The sequence below is a fragment of the Betta splendens genome, chromosome 1, assembly GCF_900634795.4.
Source record: "Betta splendens chromosome 1, fBetSpl5.4, whole genome shotgun sequence".
NCBI lineage: Eukaryota > Metazoa > Chordata > Actinopteri > Anabantiformes > Osphronemidae > Betta > Betta splendens.
The window spans coordinates 13,293,836-13,315,672 of record NC_040881.3 but is presented as its reverse complement, the minus strand read 5'-3'; the positions used below and the strand labels follow the sequence as shown (position 1 = coordinate 13,315,672).

Below are 21,837 nucleotides of genomic sequence, written 5' to 3'. Positions count from 1 at the left end.
AATCTATTAACCATTAGGCAGCTGAACGACAGTGGACATCGTTTAGAGCCACTGACAATAGGAGGGGATGGGGGGCGGAGAGGAGAAGAAAGACTCATTCAGGCCAGACTATTTGCACATCTAAAATACACCACCACACACAGAGAAGCAGGCAGCGCACCACAAATCACACGGAACTGCTGGGCAAGAATGAAACAGCAAACGCAGGATTAGAGCAGCGTATCTTAGCGTTGGCTGGAGTCTGTTACATACCACTATGCTCAATATGTTTTGAAAGAGCCAAAGCCTCATAATCTGTGTTAAGGCTCGCTCTTCTTAGAAAGGAGTTAGGTGGAGATAAACCCCATATATTAGAGTGCAAAAACACCCCGTGGAGCAGGCAGAATCAAGCTGCCTGAGACCGGCTCGCGAGACAGCCAGAGCGATCAATGCTCAGAGCTACGTGGCTCCTCGCAGGTTGGCACGCTGCTGCTGGATGGCGGCGGGGACGTCGGACAGCGCGAGCGCGGCGCAGTGTCGGGAAGTGACCAACGGGTGGCAGTGGTGATCTTTAGCCACGTGTGCCTGTGTGCGTGCGTGCGTATGTGTGTATCTCATTGGCCTCTTCTCAGCAGATGGCTCAATCATGACGGTTCTGATCTACAATCTCTGCCTCTCCCCCCACCCCTTTCTTCCCTTTTCTCTAAACACCCCACCGTCGAACCTCGTTCTCCAGCCGTTCTCTGGCTCTCTGAGTCATGTCCGCAGCAAGGCCGAGGAAGGAGGGAATGGGTAGAAAGGTGGATTACGCAGGAAAAAGGAGGGGGAAATTAAATATTTTGGTGTCACGGGATAAAGGTGGCAGCGGTCGCGCCGCAGCTGGAAGTTCAGAAATGACAGAAAGGCACAGTGTGAGCAATGTGCTGTTAAACGCAAACAAGGAAAACGCGAACTAGCAACGGTACCAGCGTTAGTACTTCGCTCAAGTGCTTGTGAAACGGGGAGAGAAGAAGAAGAGACGCGGGGCAGGTTTCATTTTGAGGTGTTGAGCTAAAACAGGAGGAGTATAAGGTGGCGACCGGGCGAAGGGAGGAGAGCAGGTACCCTGGCAACAGTTGCCGAGGGGGTGGGGAGGGGGGGGGGGGGGGGGGGGGGGGGTGGCTGGGTGCAGATGGCACTCAGATGAACGGTTAAGCCGCTGCGACTGCTCCCCGTCCGCAATGCCGGACGGACCTGAACGAGTCCACGGCAGGAGGTGCGACAGGGACGCTCAGCAGCCCACAGATCCACCATCTCCTTCCTCCATTTATCAGCACATCTTCCATTCCATCTGTCCTCACTCATGACTCTAGTTAAATTATTCAACAAAGAGCATATGCAGCCTTTTTGTTTTGTTTTTTCTCGCCGATTTCAAGAAGTCTCTTTTTATATTGACTCAGTCCCCTGACGCTTCAACATGCGCGTTGGACGGTCTTGACTCCGTCTCCAAACTTTACGGCTACTAACTAGTGTAAAAACTGGCCTCGGAAAAAATGTTGTTGTCTAAAGTTCCTGTCATTTACCGCTGAGGTTGTGGAAGACAGGTGACTGTAGCACAGGTTACAGTCACAGGAGGGTGTGTGTGTGTGCGTGTGCATTGGCTGTCAGTTTCATTGGGTTAGCAGGCATGGAGAGCCTAGGTTATTACATTACAAGTGCAGTGGGCGGAAATGTGTGTAAGAGAGAGAGAGAGAGAGAGAAAGAGTGAGAGACTGTTCATTTAATTCCTGTGCAGAAAAATGTCTTCAATGAATTTTCTTTTTACCTGTTTAAAGGTGTATATACGTGCAATGTGTGTGCACACAGTCCAGGGAGGATGAAGTCGCATGGTGACAGCGGTGAGAGACTGACGTGCTTATATGAAATCAAGCACACACGGCTAAACGCATACAACCCATATTTGAAACACGCATACAACCCACCAGCGGCCACACAACAACACGACACGATGCGTTTCAGATCCCGCATTAAGGCTCTAAGTGAAACACAAGCGGTGCCTGGCAGCAGCGCGCCGGCGCCTGCCTGCGTGCTCTCCAGAGCCGCTCACATCTGTCACCTTCATGTGTAAGAGAAGGGAGGGGGTGTGAAGAGAGGAGAGGAGCGGGAGCAGTGAAAGAAAGGAAGCGCAATGGGGGAGGGAGGGACGGACGCATGAGGAGACGCTTCAGACTGTGGCTGCAAATGTAAGAAAGTGAACAGGAAGCGCATCTGCCCACATTCCCCTGTGATTCTGCATTCGTACCAGCATTAAATCCGGAGCGGTGCTCATGCATGTGGTGTTTAAACTGCATCTCTGGTTAGCATAGCCCATTAAAAGGTCACCGCTTTGATTTCACCCACTGCCTCAAGTCACCAGTGTCCGATGACCTTGGGTTTCACGCTTGTGACCTTGGGCTGGGACCTCTGGTGGCGACTTAGGTGAGGAGAACCGCTCATAGAAAAGCTGCAAAAGGGCATTAGCTGAGTAATGTACTAACTAGCTGCTACAGAAAAGGAAGCTGGCTGGTGGTGGGTTTTCAAGGGCACTAGCCTGAATATAAGCATAAAGAGACCAAAGCATAAATACATGAAGAGAGAGAAATTAAAACGCAGCATGGAAAATACTCACCATAACACTCAAACTACTGAACTACTGGTTTACAGGACTGTTGCAGATAGTCTTATGATTCATTTAAAACAAATGTATTGTGTCTCTGAGCCTAACTATTGCGTGCTGGCTTCTTTTAAGGCCAAATAAAACTTAAAATAAAATAAAAATACAAACTTAAAAAAATTCATTTTCAGAGGTTTTCTTCCTGTATATCTTTCTCTATATTCTTGGTCTATGAGAGATCAAACAATTAAATCCAGCCATTAGAATATCATAGTGATAGGTGGTAATAGTGAGGGAACTGCTATTAGCTTATGGGAGACGCCGCTGTGGAACAAGCAGGGTGTCAGCAGGTTAACAATAACTGCTCAGGAGAAGGCGCAGCATCAAAGGCAGAGCGTAGCCTGGTTTTAGCATGTGTGGGCGAATCAGCTGCTTTTACCTCCATGTGCTGAATGAGCTCCATTGCAGGATGTCTAAAGAGTTAAACGACTTAGTGTGCTTCCAGTTTCTCCCAGTGCTCCCGGCATTTCCAACTGGTCTCTTTAGTGCGGCTGCGTTTGTGATGTCTCAGAGGTTAAAGCAGATTTAAACACTCTATTAAACCAGTACAAAGTATTATGCAGCACCTGCTGATTGATCCATATGCACATAAATACATACATCCACACAGATGGTGGAGCCAGACCTCACGCCCATCACAACAAAGTAAAAAAAAATAAAAAAATCACCGACAAACACACGCACACACACACACTAACAGCAGAGCGTCACTCCCTGAAGACAGTTATATTTAAACTGCTGGAGAGGAGTCTCGCTCCCCACAGAGGCCTGTTTAATCTGTAACATCTCTGCTCTAAACCCTAACTGGCCTATTTCAGAAAAGTCTCCCACTACACACACACGCACATATATAATTTAAGGGGCAATGTCAAAGTTAAACAGAAGCATCTTACTCCAAACGTCCCTTTCCAGAGTCAGAAACAGCAGAACGCTGTAACAGGTTTGCTTTGGATCATCCTTAACTCATGACAGAACCAACAAGCTACAGTAGCACACTGAACTACTGTAAAATGCATGAAGGCGCGCAGAAGTGGATCAATTTAAGTAAATGAATCCCCACAGCATGAATGCTGTTTGGAAGCATTGTGCTTATCCAAGGGATTTCAGCACACACGAGTTACCACCCACAGGCAGAACAGAGGCTGGGATCCAGGATCACCCCAGTGTACAGTCATGTAGCATGACAGTCTTTACTTTACTGTTTACTGAATAAACACTTTATTGATTTGTTTATGTTTTTATGCATAGAGGTAAAGTCTACATGCTTGACACTAATGACCTGTACTACTTGGGTCACATGGGCTTCTGCATACTGTATGTACATAAATAACCCAGCCTCTTTGTTCTTTAATTGGACACTGTTGGCTGGAGCTCACAGCTCCTTCCGTCTTCACACTCACATGTTGGCTTCGATGTACAGATTTCCCTAAAGCTACCGACACAAACACACCTTTTCTTTAGAGGATGCCTGAAAAAGTGGAGTTTAAAAGCCTCTGCTGGTTCCTCATCACAGTCATAAAAAACTAAATCAAACTCCATTCCTTCCTCTCCAGTTCTGAGCTAATTGCATTGCGTGAACACATTATTCTGATGTGAGCATGAATCCTAAACCAGTGGTGCGTCTGAGCCTGGAAGAGCTGCGATCATAGCTGTGGACACTAGGCCTTGTTGTAATAATTGTCTCGTGCTACTCTGCATTTAGCCTTTTATGACTGTGTGAATCATTTACTGAGGTCCACCTGCTGGAACATCGGTGCTATTGTGAACACATTTTGTGACTCGACATCCTTTCATCCGCCACCTGCTTCAGTCCAGACTTAACTGCTATTTGTTTATGTCCTATTAGGCAGATTTCGTGCTATTCTAGAGGTCCACACGATTTCCCTCTCATGAGCATCGCCGTCGCCATCGTGTGTGTGGAGCGGCGGTGGGGCAGAAGACATGGGTAAACCACGTACATGAGGAAGGAGGCGGCGAGCGAGCGAGGGATGAGATCATTGGTGGCCCGGGAGTGATTGTAGCAAGCAGACGAGTGTACCACCCTGAGAGGGACCAGGTGCTACAGTAAATCACCCTGGAAACGGTCACCATGGAGACCTTAAAGACACAGGCCGGCGTTTGCACCTTACGGAGAAAGACTAAGGGAGGAGGAGATCGTGTCTGGGAGCACGCGATGCAAACGTGTGTATACTAATAGAGGGAGGAATTGTGTGTGTGTGTGTGTGTGTGCGTGTGTGTGTGTGTGTGTGTGTCCAATCATGACGGCTGAGAATGGTCCATGTGAGTGACAGCCACGGTGGGTGTACTCTCTCTCTCTCTCTCTCTCTCTCTCTCTCTCTCTCTCCAGCATCCTCCTCTCGTCTCGTCCACCATCACCATCCACAGAACCGTAACTAGTTGTGTGCAGCTGTGTGTTAGGCTGGATAGTAAACAGCAGTAAACAGAGAGAGGCAGAGAGAGAGAGAGAGAGAGAGAGAGAGAGAGAGGGGCGAGTGAGAGCGTGTGTGGGCTCTTCCCAGAGAGAATTCCCATCTAGAGGCTTTGAATTATTCACATCTGCGATCAGTGCTATTACACGGCTGTTAACAGACGTACAGAGAAGCTCCACACATCCATCCATCCTCCCGTCTGTTTTCCGCCCTCTCGTTATGACAGCAAACTGCCTTTTTATCCATCCAGCCGTCCTCCGCCTCCCTCAGCCTCCTCTCCAATTTCTTCCTCCACCGTCTCAACACGAGTCTCCCCCTTCACTCTCGTCTTTCCCTTCCTTCCTCATTCATCCATTTTCACTCTCCTTTTATTCATCTCTACTTCTGTGCGTTAGCTTCTTTTGTGTGTTTTGGGATGTAGCTGCTCCACACCATCCTGCCATTGCCTCCTTCTTTCCCTGCTCCTTCAGCTCCATCCATCTTCCCCTTGTTTCCTCCTGCTTTGTTCACCTCAGAGGCTAAACCTTCGCGTCTCCTTTCCGCCTGCCTCACTCGACCAGCGTTCATCTCTCCTCCTTCTTCAGACACCCCCCCCCCTTTTCATTTGCTTTACTCGATGTCTCACATTTGTTTTTCCACATCCCTGCACATCCATCTTTATTCTGGCTGCTGCTTATTTAATGTCTGGATTCGTCTGTGCATGGTGGCTATCACTCCGGTCCTTCATCTTCCACCCCTCCCTCTCGCCATTTACTGCGCTGTGATCCCCCTCTCATTTTCTGTGACTCCATCTTTACGGAGCGGCCGTGTAACCTCCACCTCTCTTTGTCTCTCCTTCCATCTACCTCTCTAAATCTATCTCTGCCTCTGTCATGGCCCCCTCATTATGTCTTCTCCTCCTCTGCGCTCCCTCCCTCTTCTTCTCTCCAGAGAAGCCATTAGGTGCTGCTGTAAGGCTATCACTCTTTTGCTCCCTCCATCTCTTTTTACTCTTTTTCTATCTCTGCTGTAGTCTCTGGGCAATAGGCTCCCTTTCTCTTCCCTCCTTCCCTCTGCCATCTCTCCTCAGTTATTCCATCTTTCTCCTCCCATGTTTCTTGAGGCACTCTTTATTATTCTCCTCCCCCCTGCTTCCTCACATTATCTGACTCCATCCTCTTTGCTGTCCCTCCATCTTGATTTCTCCACCCATCCACTCCCCACCTTTCCCCTTATATTCCAGTGAGATAATGTGCTGCTGCTGCTGCTGCTGCTGTGGTCTCAAATATATGATGTACTGTTTTTATTGCATCTGGAGGGCCTGCTAAGCCACAGGTCATTCTGACATACTACTCAGGTAAAATGAAACAATAGTTCGGGACTTCAACCTGGGTTAACTGTTTCTTTTCAATTATTATTTTTGCTTAGATTTATGCACCGAAATCAAACTTTGCAGCATAATCCAAATCAGTCCACTCTGCTTCATTCGTCCCTTTCTCTCTGTGCTCTGCTAAATTCTGACACACTCTGATTTTGAATTGGAATCATTGCAAAGTACAAAACATACTGATAAGGCAGAACTAATCGTCTCCTATTTGTTACAAGGCAGAGTTTCACCCATGTCAGTGAATATTACTACACTCAGGCTGAATGGTTCGCATGAAAATGAGATGAGAATATTTATACTGAAGAAATATTAGGAAAAAACAGCTGAGAGTAAAACTTTTAAAGTGGACAATCTCTTTTCTTACCCTTGAAGTGCTTAAACGTACAAAAACATACCACTATGAGATATTTTTTGTTAAACAATCGTATTTTACTGTTCCTTGAGAGGACACTTACACAAACTGCCGATCACTGTCTGCAGGTCCTTCTTAGTTATTCAGGGTCGTACCAACAAGGACCAAGCAAAAGCAACAAATTTATTTATCTATTACATTTCAGAACCTCGAATACTGGAAATTGTGGCAAAAATGTTTTGCTCTATAAAACAACACTGAACAGTGGATGTGACAATATTTGAGCAAGTATTGTTTAAAAACAACTTAAATCATGAAATAATTACAAATTAACGAATTTAGTTCAAAGTCACAGTTATAGCACAGAAAATATCCAGATATTAGCAGATATTTCACTAGAAACCTGCTTGTTTTTTGAAGCTACGGCTAAGCCCTTAGGTATACACCGCCTGGCCTATTCACTCAAGAGACGGGATATAATGATGAAGAAATCCAATTTTCTTATCCACTTATTGTATTAGAAGCAAACACTCACAAATCAGTCTGCGCACACACACACATCTGCAGAGCACAGACTATCCATACTGCCCTTTGTTTCTCACATTTAGCTCCTGTACTACGTGCTGCACCTTCAGCTATCTCCATCGCCCCAGACTTTGCCCATCTCTGTATGCCATTAATCTCCTTTCCTCCTTTACCTCCTGCGCCTCACCACTCCTTTTCTAATGCAGGAGAGAGCGTGCAAGGGACAGAGATACAGCGAGACAGAGAGAGAGGGAGAGAAAGAAACAGAGAGAGAATGACCATTATCTAAGCCAGCATCTCCAATAATTCCACAGCAGCCTATTATCCACAATAGAGCCAAAATGGCCTTCGGTAATATGATGAAATCTGCCGTAAAAACTAGAAATGGGACTAAAAGCGTCAGAGTGTAGAAAAACCTCCATTCCTCAGCTGCTTTATCACATTATTGCATTCTACTCATCTCTCTCTGTGTCTGCCTCTCTCCCTCCCACATTGGGTGCATTACTGTGTCTTTCTCTAAATTCTCTCTATTTCAGGGGTACGGTCAGACCCCTCCCTTCATCAATCACGCTACCTATTACTACCTATTGCTCTCCTCATCATTCACTTTCTCTGTCTCTTTAGTGCGCTTGCTCTCTCCCTCTCTCGTGCTGTCTGTCTATGTGATTCTCGATCAGTGTGTGTCGATCTGTTTGTCAGATAACACCATGTCCTCAAAAAGTAGAAAATGGAAATTCCATTAAACTAAGTGTTGGTCTCAGACCCTTCCTAATGCACCTAAAACGCTAATCCAACTACACAGACAGTGAGACAGACATAGACTTGGCTCTGCGCTTGGACATAAACACAAAAAAGAAAAAGACCTTCCAATCAGTAGTGTACCACAAATAGGGGCAGGAGAAACTATTTGCAGTCATTGCTAACAGCTGCTGCTGGTGTTTGTGTGGGGGTTTGACAGAAACTGGGTGGTGGGGAGAGTGAGATTGCACCAGCTCCATCCCTCACACCTTCCATTTCTCCCCTCCTCCATGGCTCTGTCTCAAGGGAGGTGGAGAGGTGATGTATAGACCCTCACCGATCACACGACTCAGCAGAACAGATGGACTGAGAGTGAGAGAGGGGTGTACGGGGGTAGAAAAATCCATAAGTACTGTAGGTGTGCAAAGGCAGGTATGCAGATAGACCATGGCGAGTGCAAATGAAGAGTGAGGGTTGTCATCACGTCTCAAACTGGTTTCGCAAGTGAGTCTAACGCCAATTCAAAACTCTGCAAAACAACTATCTGATAGACACACAACAGGCCTGCTACATCAAACTTTCAGCATGTTTATATTAAAATCAGCAAAACCTGTCTGTGAATGTGGTCATCATGGATACTTTTCTGTACATTCTGCTTTCAGCTCCGCTTTTGGTCTCCACCAAGCATTGAGGAAAACACTGGGACTCTGTAGGAGCTAAAAGTTGTACTGCATTGAAGTTAATTAGGTTACACCATGGCATTTAAGGTACTCAGACTACAGCATTCGTGTCCATAATGATGCGGCAGGAGCGCAGCACAACGCATGAACAGAATATAGGCACAAAATTGCTCATCAAAGACCATCCATCTGTTCATTTCCACTCACATTTTTATACCTTTGTAGATAATGGCAGACCTTCAGTGTGGCGCGACGTTGAGTGAGCATGCAAAGCCAGGCTTCACATAAAACAGTGCCTTAGAGAGCCAATATGTATAGGAGAAATTGTTTGTGAAGGAGTAGACTGTCCGTCAAACTAGAGGGAGAAATAGACGAGTAAACAATCACTGGCTATAGGGACAAACAGGAGTGAGCTGAAGGGAGAGGGAGGGAGGAGAAAACAGGGAGGGGAAGATGGGAGCAGAGTGGGAGGAAGGCACAGAGTGAGAAAACAAGCTCGACCATGTGTTTAAGTCAACAATGGCAAGAGAAACCTCAATAGAGAAAAAGGTGTGGGTGGGAAAACACTCCACGGGGAGAGAGGAGACAGATGTAGAAGGAAAACAGGCACCGTGAGATGTAGAAGGAGACAGAGAAGACAAGCTTGAGAGATGACTCATGAGACGATGGTGAGATGAAGAGAACGAAATCAAGAGAAAGAGAGATATTTAGAGTGATACAAGGTGCACGAAGGCTGAAGCCTCCTGCAGCTCAGTGACAGCGTTGACAGTCGGAAAAACGAAGGAGATGTGGGAGGAGAGGGATGAGGAGATGAGGGGCGGTGGGAATTACACGACAAGAAGAAAAACTAATTATTCTGTGATTCTGCTAATTAGCTCTGGCTTTACTGACAAGCTCTGGAAGGCAGCAGACGTTTACCAGAGGATTCACACTACCCTGATGGCCCGGGTGGGAGGGATCGGAGGAGAGAGGGGAAAACAAAGGGAAGACAAGGTGGGAAGGGACGAAAAAGAAGAACGGGGGTGACGGAGGTAGGCGGGAACAGGACGGACAAATGAAGGGAGGTAGATAGAAGAAGAGAAGGAAGGGGTGAGGAGGCGGCATTGATGTGGGTCTGAAGTTATCTGAAACCACCACATCAAAAGAGAGAAAGAGGAGCAAACCACAAGGGACCGACACGTGACGTCTGTTTATCCATGCGTTAAGCAGCTCTTACATAAACTAACAATTAAAAAGGACACATTTAGTTTCAAACCATAGCAGATAACGCACATAGTGGCACGTTCATTAGTGGCAGTCCTCTTCCACACCGACTGGAGTCCAATAAGTCCAACTGAGGAAAGACCAAAACAGGAAGTGCGTGTGCCACGACGACGGCCGCTACATCAGACTCCCAGAAATGTGTCGCTTTTCACAGGTCCTGGGATTTTGCGACATAAAATATTTCATTGGATATGAATGATGACACGGCATAAGATTATTCAGCGTTGCAGTGACGATATACCGTGATAAATAAACAAATGCTGACATTATTAAACCTTTCCTGTTTCATTTAGCTGCACCGGAATCACGAACCTTGATCATTGAATTAAGCCCAAATAAAGCGTAACCCAATTGTAATATATAAGGATTCAGCTGATGTGATGGAACTAAGTTTAGTACTTTATGGAGAGGCAGGCAATGAGCATGTGAAAACAGGAGCCTTCTGCCTCCTGGTTTATAACCCTAAAGCGTATTTACATTCGGATTGCATGTTATATGTTTGCTGACAGATCCCCGTAATGTACAAAGAAAGATAAAGCCTAATGCGAACAGGAAGTGTGTAAGTGTGTTTCAACCTATGCTAAGAGCCCATTTGCAGTTCCTGCCTTTCAGCCCGGCAGCGAGGCATGCCACGTGCCAGGAACGTGGCACTCCACAAAGCATTAGTTTATCATCACCTATGCGCACACACATATACACAGAGGCACAGTGCACTAAACGGTTACTGGTAGATCCAAGCACAAGAAGAGGGTGAAATGAAAGAGAGGGGTTAAGTTACTGAGTATGGAGGGATTTAGACAGTTTGAGGAGAAGAGGAGGGAGAGTGAGAGAGAAGGGGAAGGGTGGGGGCGGGTGTAGTGAATGACTTACTAAGCATGTAAGTGTTTAACTGTGATATACTGGTGTTAGTGAGTGATAGGGAAGTCTACAGGGAGCAATGGTGAAGGTAATGCTACCAGCGTGTCAGTAACGTCTCTCTTTTCGTGCTTTTCTGCTTCTCTCTGAGCCTTCGGAGACGGAGGAAGAGAAAACACGCAGCGGAAACAAGAAGAGAGAAAGGAGAAATCCCGGCATCTCATTTTTCTCCTGACACTCTCCTCCCTTCCATCCTGTGGCATGGGCGGATGCTTCTTTGGAGATATCCCAGAGATTATTGATCCAGTGTATTGATATGTTCCACATGTCCGTCTATGTGTTAGAGAGAGAGAGAGAGAGAGAGAGAGAGAGAGAGAGAGAGAGAGAGAGAGAGAGAGAGAGAGAGAGAGAGAGAGAGAGAGAGAGAGAGAGAGAGAGAGAGATGTGTTCGTTCTGGCACACTAATGTTATGCCTCTAGTTTCTGCTGCAGAGAAATCAATGACAACGCCACGCTTCCACCTAAAGAAACCAGTGCTGTGGTGGTGCATTTGTGTATAAGTAAACATGAGTATATGTAAGTGTAAGTGGTTTGTGTGAGCTCGCTAGCAGGTATAAACTATCTACTGATACCAGTGACAATGTCTTTTAGATGTGATGCGTCAGGTCCTCACAGAGAGGAGAGGGCCATTTGCGCCATGACTGCTGAGGTTGATTGGGGGTGGGCGACGTTAGCCTTGCTCATTGACCATATGGACATCAATACTTAAAGCAGCCCCGAGGACAGGCCCAAAGACACCCCACTCACACAAAACGCAGTATAGCAGTACACATATGCACCACAAGCACACAAACAGTTCTCAAACACAAATAGCCTGTAGTCTGACTACTGTTGAGTAGTCAGACTGTAATGAGTCTATTAGGACGAAGGCATGAATCAATGCTAATGGCAGCAATCGAGGGGCTGTTTCGAAAAGATGCAAACGCACAAACACACATAAAATATTAGCATAGCATGGTGTCAAAGATGATTAGTACATCTACAAAAGCCAGGGGTCCAACACAAAATATATATAATAATAATAATAATACATAACCAATCAGCAAAATGAATTCAATAGTATGCCTATATGTGTATACATTATAACCCTAAAGGTAGCTGATCTGGGTTCTGATAGCTGGGTCTAGTTTGAATATGGCAGCAAGTATGACAGAAAAAACATGAATAGAGGACTCACACAAAGGGAACTTTAAAAGTTAGAGTTACAAGAACATAAGAGCCGAACAAGTCAGAATCTATAGCCCTTTCTCTGATAAAGATGCTGGCATGCTGGGGGAAGGTGAGGAGTGACAGGAGCATTTAGAGCCCGTATTCCCAGGTGAGTCTCAAGACACAACTCCGGCTATTTCAGTCTCATCTGCAAGGAGGGAGAAAAGGAGGGGAGGAGAAGGAAGAACGGAAACTAAAGCTCTAAATTTAGCCTGATGCGACATTCCAGGGAAGAATAATACTGCTTCCTGCTCTTGCTGCCGCTGGTGGAAGATAGAGAGAGGGAGAAAGAGAGGGATCAGAGGTGAGGTATGCACTCAGACATGGCTCCATACAATTTACAAAACAAAATAAATTGCTATTAATAGTAATATTATCATAAACCTTAGTTAAGCTAAGCTTTATAGTATGCCGGCTTCATGTTGAGTGAGAGCAAAGAGACCTCCCTATGTCTCTGACCTTCTGCAGTGAGAGAGAAGGACGGCGGACAGAAGAGAAGGGCCAAGCTTGAAAGGCAGACATTGGAAATAAGGTGGCAGACGGTGCAGAAGATGAGAGAAAGCAAAGAAAGGGCTGAACACAGATAAACAGACAGAGTGTACGACAGATCACACGGGATCACATGACCACGCAGACGGCATAGGTTGGGGGTGCGTGACCCGCCATGCAACTGTGTGTTAAGGAGTGTCACACATGACCTTTGTCTGTCAGTGTTGTTAGGTGGTGTCAACGCAACAATAAATGGGCCAGGTTAGAGTTTTTCTAGCACCACTTCCCTTAAGGGAAAAACTGAGCTTCTAATGACAAGGTCAAGGGTTCGGTCCTGTCAGCTGTGAGGTGTGTAACTCGTACTTTTACCAGTAGCTTTCCATGTGCTGTTGTTTCCATGTGTAAATAAAACCGTACACCTCGGCTCCCTAGTCCATTTTGTGTAAATACACTGAGAACCTCAATGCCTCTCCAGTGGCTCACACTGTGTTTAAGATCAAAAGAACCTTCATTTGAAGGTTGAAGTAAGTTTGGCAGGAGTTAAACAATTCTGTATCTGCTTAAAAGTGACTTAGAGGTTTTAGGCGCTTACTATAAGTTTTTTATTTTACTGATGGTTTTACTCAAAAACCACTGAGTTAAAGGTTAATGTGGGACCTGTGCCTTGCACCGCTTTATAACTGGGTTCTTTATCCCTCTGTCTCGGCCAGAGCGGTCTTGAACATGAGATGAATGCAAATGAGAGCCATTATTATATTACTAGACAGCCGTTGGTTAGCTTAGCTTAGCATAAAGAATGGGTGCAGGTGAAAACTGCTAGCCTGCTTGTTTCCAGAAGTCCCTCATTTTATCGATATAAAAAGTATTAAAGGTCAAACAGTTCATCTACTCTTTTTCGTCCGTTTTTGTTTTGGGGCAGGGTAAAATAAATTAAATTCAATATCCAAGATGTTTTTCTGTTTTCAGTCTGCCTTTTGAAGTAATAAACTATTCCTTTAAACCCTGTGTGACTGTGTGTACTTTCCTTGCTCTGCCGCTCCATCTGTATTCAATTAGTGATCCAAATGTTACAAGCACTGATTAACACAACCTCCTTTGGCATAAAGTGGAATTCCGCTCCTCCGTTAATAAAGCCTTAACTGAGCTGTAAGTGCTGGGGTGAAGGAAAGAAAGGCATCTGTAGCGTTAACTGCTGAGCGAGAGCGTGAGTTGGTGGAGGCAGGGAAAAGAGGGAGGCGAGAGCGGCAGCCGGAGTTCGAGGAGGAGGAGGGGAGGGCTTGCGCGACTTCAGCGGGAACCGCTCGTGCCATTCCAGACCGGGGCGACGCGGCGCATTACCAACACATCCCGCTCCGGAGGATCACAATAAAACCACAGCTCAATTAAAACACTCGCAGGGCGGCACTGGCTCTGCCTCGTAACTGGCACCGATTAAGAGATGAGGGAAGGTTTAGCGGCCGCACGACAGGAAAGTGTGTGTGTGTGTGTATTAGTGACTTCTGTACCGAGTAAACAGCCAACCCCACCCCGCTGTCTCACTATCTTTGTGGCGTTCTTTCGGGGACAGAGTGGCGGCACGGCCCGCCCACACGGAGGTCAAAGGCAGATTTGCCCTCTTATCAATGGGTGCAGACGGCTGCCTGTCAGAAGACAGAAAGACGGAGAGTTGGAAGATGGTAACGTGGACGACATGGAAGGCTGCGATGGGCAAGGTCACATTAGGAAGATTTTACAGTGGCACGACGTCAAAGGCAACTGTTGTGACTATTGGAGAGACGCACACGTCAAGGTCTCAGCGAGTGACAGACCGGCAGGAGGGTAGGGCGAGAGAAAGGAGGAGAGAGAGAGAGACAGTGATAAATGGAAAACAAGACAAATTTGGTCTTTGCTAGGGCAGCAATTGAGAGGGTAGGGAGCGGAGTGTGTGCTGCTGCAGCCCTGCTCAGCCAGATTACAGAAAGTGACGTAGTGTTATCATTTCTCTGATAGAAGCTCTGCCACAAGTGGAGGAAAAAGAGGAGCGGGGAGGGGAGACGGGGGGAGGGGTGATGAGTCTCATTGCTGGAAAAATGGTCTGATAGCCAAGAAAAAGGCAGAGAGAGAGGGAGGGAGGGAAAGTGAGGTAGAAAGAGCACAGATAGAGACATGGTGGCGCACAAAGGACCACAGCAGACACAAAGAAAGAGAGACACGCAAGAAAAAAAAAAGAGGGCAGGAGGAAGAGTGAGCAATAGAAAGAGAATAGGGGGAGAGGCATGAAAAGAGAGCTCTTTGTGCACAAGATCAGAGAGTGCAGAAGTTAAAAAACAAGCGAGGGGGGAAAAGGGCAGAAGACGAAGAGGAAAACAAAAGGTGACAGAGTGGCGAAATAAAAGACAACAAAAGGACGAGAGGAAGAAAGAAATGAGTGACGGACAGGGTGAGGAGCCCTGAGCGACTGGTGGATCATGGAAAGCGTGCGTGTGCTGTTCACACATCCACATGGCAGCAGCCAGCAACGTTTACAAAGAGGCAGCTGTTCCATTAGCTACTGCCATTGTGTCTAATTACATCCTGGTCTCCTCAGACATACACACTCGCACACTCTGCATATGTGCGTATGAACACACAACAACCGCCCCTCCAGCCGACCAAGAAATCCCGACCACGCGAGCTAACGAGGGAAGGAACTTGAAGCGACGCAGCCACAGCGTGTGTGTGTGTGTGTGTGTGTGCGCGCGCGTGTGGGTGTGAGTGAGTGAGTGAGCGCACGCTCGCGTGTGTGTTAATCACAGTGTCACGCATGCTCCCTTCCAAGCTACACCCCCCTCAACATAGGAATACGAGACAGAGAAATGACACTTAAGATCCACGAGTGCCTGTGTGCGTGTGTGCGTGTGTGTGTGTGTGTTGGCCCTCATCTTTCTCTTGCTGACACACAAACACACACACCACCCCCAGCCTTTGAGGAGAGGAGGATCTGAGTCTTTGTGAAATACCAAACATACCAGAGAAGCCACATGAGAGAGAAAAAGGCAGCTTTTGAGGAGCCTCAAAAGACACACACACACACACACACTCTCTTTCTCTCTCTCTCTCTCTCTCTCTCTCTCTCTCTCTCTCTCTCTCTCTCTGAGGCAAAGAGCTTGCAGTTGTTACTGGAACGGGGCTTTTCACACAAGCGCAGATGCAGAAGCTAACGCGACGTACAGGCAGACAGACACATTTCCTCAGACTGCACACAAACATGCATATACGCACACGTCGTACTCTTCCTCCATAATCAGCTCAGTAGTGTAGCGCTTGGATAAGAAGCGCCGCTAAGACTCCTTGACAATGGCGAGACAGGAGAGCTTACATTGTATTAAAGCAGACAAACCGTACACAAGCATCCTTCAAGCTAAGCGCTGCTGCTGCTGCTAACCTGCTGCCTGGAGAAAACACCAGCCCAGGAGGAACGACACCCCAACAGGGGATTGGAACAAACACACGCGAGTTACACACTACACACAAGGCGTGTGGCTGATGTGATTCAGCTTCTGTCTTCTAAATTCTACCAACATATGTATAGTAGTCACCACCATCCTTTTTGTATTGTTGCTCTATATACTCTTCAATAAGTATGTATGCTAAAGGTATGGATGGTATTTACAATCATAATACACTGAAAAACAGCTCTTATCTGCACTTTTGCTGTTTATATATCATGGGAGGAGCGAGTCATAGATGTGCATCGAACAGCTTCCAACTCCGCTTTGTGTGTTTGTTCTGAGTCCACATGACCACGAAGAAATGTCAAGCAGAAATCACACAGACCCTGCATGCAGGTAGTCCAGGTTCAGCTTCAGAGGGTGCATTACAATGAGATTTTACCTTCCCAGGAGGCCTGCGGTGCGCTAGTGCTAGTCCGAGCCTCAGAGAAAACCTAAAACGCGTTTCAAAGTTTGAACGCCCCCCGACAGACTCGTATCGCATGATGGCGGGCGCCAAACGGTTGGTTTTAGACGCTCTGTGAGCCAATCTGCAGCCACCTGTTTCTGCACACGTCGTCTTATTAATCGAATCACGTAGAGGTTTACATCACCAAGCACCTGCTCACCTCGGACTGTCAAATTGTAGGTTTTATATCTCAAGCGCAAAAGACGAAAAGGGGCGACTGAGAGAGAGAGACAGAGAGAGAAAGAGAGCGGGAGAGAGAGAGAGAGAGAGAGAGAGGGAGAGAGACAGAGAGAGAGAGAGAGAGGGAGAGCGAGAGAGAGAGGGAGAGAGAGAGAGAGACAGAGAGAGAGAGAGAGAGAGAGAGAGAGAGAGAGGGAGAGAGAGAGAGAGAGAGAGAGACAGAGAGAGGGAGGAAAGATGGAGGCAGGTGACCGGACGTCGTTCTCCCTCTCCCTAAAACACAAACAGGGTCCTCTCATCCCACACTTATGAAATGAAATGGAGGAAAAGGGATTTTGCCACATGACTGACTGCAATACTTTTGCTCTGAGGGCACATTGTCCATTACAGCTCATTAGGTTCTAAATCGCTATTAATTTTGAATGAGGCACCCTGTGGTCTGATCCCACCATGAGGAGGAAATAGGAGATGCCATACAGCACGAGATGAGGGACATCGGTCATGTCATGGACAAGGAGGCCGACACTGTGTTGACGTCAAACAAAGCAAACGTAACACCTGAGAAGACACGCGCGCGCCTTCCACCACCAGCAGGTATGAGCTCGGTGAAAGAGCCACACACACACACACACACACACACACACACACACACACACACACACACACACACACACACACACACACACACACACACACACACACACAGTCTTCATCATCACCACTTCCATCCCCCACCTTGATTTATGAGCTCAACCTGGGAGATTGCTTCTCACAAGAGAGGGCGAAACGTGCACCAGCACTCCATTTGAAACACACACACACACACACACACACACACACACACATACACACACACACACACACACAATGTCATAAACCCACGCCTGTTGTCCATGTGAAGGAGAAATGAAGTAGGAAAACAAATAGATATGCTCGTAGCAAACCACTGATCCGGTGAGCAGTGACTCTGAAATAACTGTCGCATGCACACATGATTTATTTTTTCGCCACTCACACCCAGGAATCAGAAGGACAAGGACGCAGGGGTGCACTGATCTGGCTGTTCCTCACCTGGACTGGTTACACGATTCAAAGACGAGATCCTTAAGCCAATGTCTTAATCTTAGGACTGAGACTATTCAAATCTACTAAAGTCCTGCTTCCTAAAAGTACAATCCTGTGCAACTGAACAGCACAGATGATTATGTTAATGTATCAAGAGTAATTATATCATTATATGATTATGTTCAAATGCAAGCTATGTTAAGTATCATTTGTTTAAGAGGAATCTATTAGAGGGCAGTCATCAGGACATTACGTGGGCTGTGTTTGAAATAATTCGTATGCATTGCGTGTCAATTCAAACTTCATTCAAATGGGATTTTGGAAAAATTGACTAAACAATATACTACATTGTATTATATGATGTGTACATTTTAGGGAAAATGTGCTGAGTCTGAAATAATCATTTAATATCAGGATTCCTGCAACATGGAAGTTATGTTGATTTTAAAATCTGTAAAATGATGAGCCTGTAATTTTCCAAAGCCATACTGTATCTATGACGGACGTTTAGTTGTACAAAAACTCTATTTTTACTGATACAGACTACATGTGAAGAACAACTGCAGCGCATCTACGTCCATGTGTGTATTCCTGTGAAGTCCAAAACGGGCCAAAACACCGACCAATCCCCTTGCGTCCGACAAAAACAGCAACCCTCCATGAGTCCAGGTGTCAAACGGTTGCTGGAGACGAATGGTGGCTCATTTGTGTTTCTGTCCGTGTGTGCACACTGACGCCCTTAATATAGAAATGTAACCTCTACTCCATAAATAGTCTTTTGGAATGATGGTGTCAGCATGATCTGTGGCCTGTGACTGCCCAGGCCTCATGATGACGTCCTGAGCACAGTTGGGCACTGTGACGCAGGTGTACCTTATAAATGAACCTGAGGTATAGACATTTTCATTGACTATCGTCTACTACCTGCATGTTTCATGGCAACCATAGTTGGAGCATGCTTGCTTTTGTATTCATAAAGCATCACTTCATTACCCATCATGCAGCTAATATTTCCCCACAACTGCAGTTTGCCCTATGTGCATTTTATCCTGATTTTAAACTCTCACTGGATCCTGTTTAATTCTATGAACAGACCAATCTGCAGTACAGTGTACAGTAAATTGCCATCCTCTCCTCCTGTTAAGCTTTAGTGTTTCATTTATAATACAGTATAACACTGTTTGTGTCTGAGGTGCTGATCCCAGGCGGTTGCTTGCAGCCATCAATATGCTGACAGGCAGAATTCCCATTGCTAACGATGACGGAACACCATCTCTGCTGGTGAGGGGAATTTTGTTTCTAAACACCATTATTAGTTTAGGAAGCTTGGCAATGAATTGTGCTAGTGTTTGTAAATTGTCCAATAGTCTTTGTAAATGGACACGACACATACACACACTCAGTTTCCATTCTGAGAGAATTAAATGAATGAATAGCTTTTTGAAGAACACCAAAGGATTGTGAGGCATGTGCAACCCATTAAAAACACTTTAAAAGAGTCTGAAAACTTTTTCTTCATATTAACATTGCTTTGTGAAACACATGCATCGTATCCTTCAAATCTGATAGCCAGGCAAACAATACAGGCTACGAAACCATACAACATACAATATGTAAAGTCATGCTCAGCACTCCGAAAACATCTGAAGACAAATGAGCTGTGCTGAAATGCCAATTAACAAATCGGACCTTCAGTATAAAGTCCCTCATCAAGGTGTTTACCCTCAATGACCCACCACCACACAGAGAAAGAGCCACAAACATGTACATACACTGTTGACTGTGCACACACACACGAGAGAGAGAGAGAAAGAGAGAGAGAGAGAGAGAGAGAGAGAGAGAGAGAGAGAGAGAGAGAGCGAGAGAGAATATGCACTCCCATACAGTACAGTATGTGCACATGCACTCACAGATGCAGTCAGGTTGCTGTTGACGTTACAGGTAGAGCTCTGCTTTCCCAAGCAGTTTAAAGTTTGTGAGACTGGCAAACATCCACACGTGTAGGGTAAGCAGATTTTCTGCCGCCTTGCGCAAAAAATACAATAAGGGAGAGTGGGAAGGAGAGGGGAATGGAGTAAAAAGGGAGGAGGGTGAGGGCAGAGGGGAGCAGGCGAAAGGGAGAATGGTTTTAACGTGCACTTCAAACAAAATAGCCGTAAATGAGGGGACAAGATCAAACGCTGTGGGGAAGGATGGGCCGCGTTTGTCAGTGTGTGGACGACTGCAGCAGCAAATACTGTTACTGTATACTATACTGTAACAAATACAGGTTAAAACACGTAATCTCATGTCTCATTGGAGCTCCTTCAATGCTCTGTGTTTGTGTGTCACCCCCATGAACGTGCTCTGGAATTTGTTTAACAGGACATCTTTTCTAGTAAATGTGTGTTATACAGAGACATAAATTCTACAGCACTGCAATAAGATGTTTAAATGTGTAAATGTACTGAACAGCTATGACGTCAGAGGGTTAAAGACCTGTTTCTAGATCTGAGACCTCTGTGTGTTTGTGTGCAGCCACAAACTTGCGTCAACCAGTTGAAACTGTGGCGTTTACACATAAAAGCCCCCTCCCGCCTCCATCTTTCAATCTTCCTCCCTCTCTTTCTGCATCTTATCATGGCAGATGAGACAACAGGACCCATGATAGGTGTCCTGCGCCATGCCTGATAACACTGCCTCTCTCCACTGCAGCTGTCACGCTGGCTGATAGATGGACCCAGTACAGTCACACACACAAACAAGCAGACAGGCAGAGGGTGTGTTTGCTGATCAGAATCAAGAGGAGATGGAGCACGTCACTATAGTCACATCGCTTTTTACTAAAGACAAAAATAATCATTATTAAATAAGAATACTAGGAGTGAATATGAATAAAATATATAAAAAAACAAAGTGCTTTACACTCAATTACATGATTTCTAACGTGAAAGATAAAGGAAATATTTTACAGCTGGTACCACTTTCTATGCCCCACAATGGAGAACGACTAATAACATCTGGAGACCGCTAGCGCTGTACCTGTACCCTGGAGATGGGAACAAAGTAGCATCCCCACGCAGTTCACTGGAGCGCCTTTGATAGCTCATTACCAAACACAAACAGAGCGCACACAACCGTGTGCTGAATGGATTCGAGCCCGACTGTCTCACACCCATTAAATTCAATAAGACCCTAACACTCTGCTGTCTGCACACCTGTTAGCGGTAGATCTAGGTGGCGCTGCCTGCTAACTGGGTAGCATTAATCAATATTAACCAATTAAACATTTGACATGGGAAATTGGAGTCTACAACTAAATTGCTTCATTTAAAGTTCTTACTTTCATTGTTATTTATGCAGATATTATTACATTATTGTTTTTGTTGTCATTACTGTAATGCCACCACCCCTCAAGGAAAACTAAAATTCATCAACATATGTTGTATAACATATGTTTCATTCAGTATGTCATATTTGGTATCAAAATGCTTTAGCTTTATATTTTCCAGCTCTACTGTACATTTGACCAGTTTGTAAAAGTTCTACTGATTTGTGTTTTTTTTTTTTAAATTGCTTGCTAACTAGGTCATGTCACTTTGCTACAGTAGAAACAATATGTCCTGTCCATGCTGACGTGCTTTGGATGAGAAACCTTCTGTAGGTGGTGCTCTTGTCTGAGAGAGAGGGAGAGAGAGGGAGCAAAGTCGGGAGTGTGGGATTAAAGACGGAGAGAGAAGGATAGAGATAAAGAGAGGGAGCTTTGCGCCACCATCAATCACCTTCTTGGGGTTCAAGTTTATTTGGCTTCATTTTTCTTTGAATTACACAGCACACAGAGGAGGGAGAGGAGGCGAGTGGGTGGAGAGAATGGGAGCAAGACAGCATGGGGGAAGAGTTAAAAACAATACATGGTGGCGAAAACTACCTGCTAGTGAGGAGAGAGGCTCTGGGAGGAGGAGTGAGTAGGGAAGTCCAGAAATATCGACAAGATATACTGTACGTAGGGAGGGAAAAGGGCTCAAAGTACTCCAGGTCTTCAAATACAGTATGTGTTGT

The 21,837-nt window shown here is 45.8% G+C and overlaps 1 protein-coding gene across 1 annotated transcript in view; it reads right to left on the bottom strand.

Moving 5' to 3' along the window:
* maml3 (mastermind-like transcriptional coactivator 3) overlaps nt 1-21,837 on the bottom strand; it is a 77,683-nt gene that overhangs the window by 8,834 nt on the left and 47,012 nt on the right. The gene's annotated exons all lie outside the window — the stretch shown is intronic.